Below are 3,115 nucleotides of genomic sequence, written 5' to 3' on the forward strand. Positions count from 1 at the left end.
CAAGCTCAAGCTCTTTTCATGAGAAACCGAATCACACACAAAATACCTGAACAATTATTTTCTTGGTGATTGTCTATTGAACAATTAATCATCAAAGACAAAGGGGACATTTTTCATTCAAACAAAAATAACTCTGTATTAAGAGTTTCTACAGGACTTTTTAGGAATCAAATTAAGTTGGTTGATAAAAAAAATATTTGAAAAAAACAGAAAAAAAACGATTTTTTATTTCTTCCCGATATTGTTGTCCACTACACCTACACAAACAAAGATAAAAATATGTTCGTACAACATTTCCAATCAAAACATGAGGGTTTAAGCTTTGAAATGATGCACATCTTGATGCGTTCATTCGATGTACAAAAATTTGTACTTTATTTGTAATGACAAAATCGACAATCACTTTTCGGGCAACCCTATATAACGAAATATTTTTGCTATACAGTTCAAGAAATCTATATACTAAAGAGATGAACCAGCCTACGGCTGAAAGTCTCTATAATAAAGAATAAAAAAATTAAAGAAATCTATATATATAAAAATTGGGTTTCTGTCTGTCTGTCTGCATGTCTGATTCTTATGGACTCGGAAACTACTGAACCGATCAACATGAAAATTGGTATGTAGGGGTTTTTGGGGCCGGGAAGGTTTTCGTGATCGTTTGAGACCCCTCCCCCCTCTTTAAGTACCATATACCACTTCATTTCTATGTCATCAAGCAAATGGAACCAAATTAGGCATATGGAGGTTAAGGGTACAATAAATGTCTCTATGGTGGTTAAACACTCCACTCCCCTCTCTAAGGGAGGACTGCCATACAAATGAAACACAAATTACAGGGGGCACACAAACACAAACTTCTGCATAACTCGAGAACTAATCAAGCACAATTTGGGATGTGAGGGTTTTTGGGTATGAGAAATGTTTCTATGATGGTATGACACCTCTCCCTCCTCTGGAATGGAGAGGGGGCCCCTTAACAATATTACACATATTTCAACCAAAAATATTCCAACCAAACATGACAATTGAAAATTTTCGGAAAACTCAGAAGGAACAAGGGAAAATTCGGAAAATGAAATTCCCATATGATACCTTCTTCTATCTATACCAATAAAAAAGTATCACCGAATGTGTTGATAAGAACAGAACTCGAGGAAGGAATTATCCGATTTCGGGCTGTCTTTATTCTATCATATTTTATGTACAAAACATTTATTCCATGTAACGAAGAAACATGTTATTTGTAAGTGGTTGAAAAATCTTGAACGTGAATTTTGTCTGAAAATAATCTGATATTATAATGATGAGTTTTGTTAGAAATACTGGGAATTTTATAGTGAAAGGTAAATTCAATGGGATCGATTAGAAGATCAATCAATGAACTGTTCTGCGATTGGACACATGAACTTGCTCATAGTAAGAAAACGTGAATGTTTGAAGGTATTGATAACAAAAAAACAAATTTTGGTCGGGACAAAGTTTGCCGGGTCAGCTAGTGAAAAATAAAATAGAAACTAATTCGGCTCACACTGTATTGAGTAATTCATCTTAGAGAAAAACGGGGATCACTAAACAACATTGAGCTTGAGCTTGAGCTTCGGTAGACTGTACACTTCGTAGTTGCTCTCCGTGATTGACCTGAACCAGCGAAATTGCACAAAGAACGCACTGAATGTCGCTCGGGAGTAGCAAATCATTCTCATTGTGTAAAGGCTGATTTAGACTATGCCTGTCAGCGCTCTAGTTGAGGTATCCAGTGAACAGAGAACAGACACTCTGTCCAAGTTACTTGTACCAGTATCGAACAAGTAATTGGGCTCTAACTTGAACAGAGTGTCTGTTCTCTATTCACTGGATACTTAACTAGAGCGCTGACAGGCATCGTCTAAATCAGCCTTAAGTTTCGGTGAGTCGAACTTTAAATCTAAAAACTAAAACGTCAAAGTACTATGAATTCCGGAGTCAATTGTTGATGTCATATAAAAATATATTCGAATAATCGGGTTTCAAATAGGGCATGCAAATATGAAATTACTATTTCCAAGATGTGAAAGGGCGGTACACTCAGTTCTAACTGTACGTTGAAAAGCTTAATTGTTGTGATAGAATCGATGGAAGTTCTTCCAGCAAAAAATCAATCAACCGTGTATATGATTTGATCCGCTTAAAGCTATAAATGTGCATTTATTTAGGATAGGTTAGATAACAAAATTCATTTCTCGCTCACATTTCGGTCTCCGTACAGTGTTTTTCTCCTATCACAAACTGTATTAATTACGACACTTGCGTGACAATTTATTAGACTGTAAATAGTATTTTACTTTTAATCTGTATTAACTGATGAATAATAGTTTACCTCTGCTCGAAATATAAATGATTTTAACTCAAATTCGTTTTCCAAATCACCAAATCGTTTTTTCTCTAACTTTTGTTTTTGTTTATGTTTACGTTTTGCATACTATCGCTATCTCCCATACTTCCCAGATCATCTGATAGGGTTGCGTTACACAACCGTCACAGACCTGTTCGATGGGCTGTTGCGGCGAACATCCTCCCCCCCCCCCCCCCCCCGTGTCGCCTTAACTTCTAGTTTAGTGTCACCAAATTTTCCTAAGTTCAGCAAAGCTAATTTCGCAACAGGTCTCCAGTCGGGAAATCTGGTGCTTCAGTTCAGTCACCGTCTGGCTCTGCTCGGTGAGCTCGAATTTCACGTTAATTAGCTCGTCCTTCATGCGTGATTCGAAATCGGAATATTGGTGCTGTTGTTCACGAACTTTGTTAGTCAATTCTCTCTCCCGAGTCAATGCTTCCTCTAGTTCTTCCTTTACTTTCTTTGATTCCTCGTCCTGTCGTCTGAGCTGGTTGATGGATACATGTACCTGCGTCTCCAACTCCATTACTTTCAGCCGCAGCTCTTTCAACTCGTTCAGTTTTTCCATCTCCCGAATCCGAGTGATCATCAAATCCTCTTCCAGCTTTTGGATTTCCGCCATTCGAGATGACTTCCAAAACAGAAGCTTCTTCGCTCCCGACTCGCTAGTTTGGGCAGCTTCGTTCCGCTGCTCGGAAAGCTGCTGGTCCCACTGGATGCTTAACTGCTGTACGCGCTGTT

Source organism: Toxorhynchites rutilus, chromosome 2, assembly GCF_029784135.1.
Source record: "Toxorhynchites rutilus septentrionalis strain SRP chromosome 2, ASM2978413v1, whole genome shotgun sequence".
Taxonomy (NCBI): domain Eukaryota; kingdom Metazoa; phylum Arthropoda; class Insecta; order Diptera; family Culicidae; genus Toxorhynchites; species Toxorhynchites rutilus.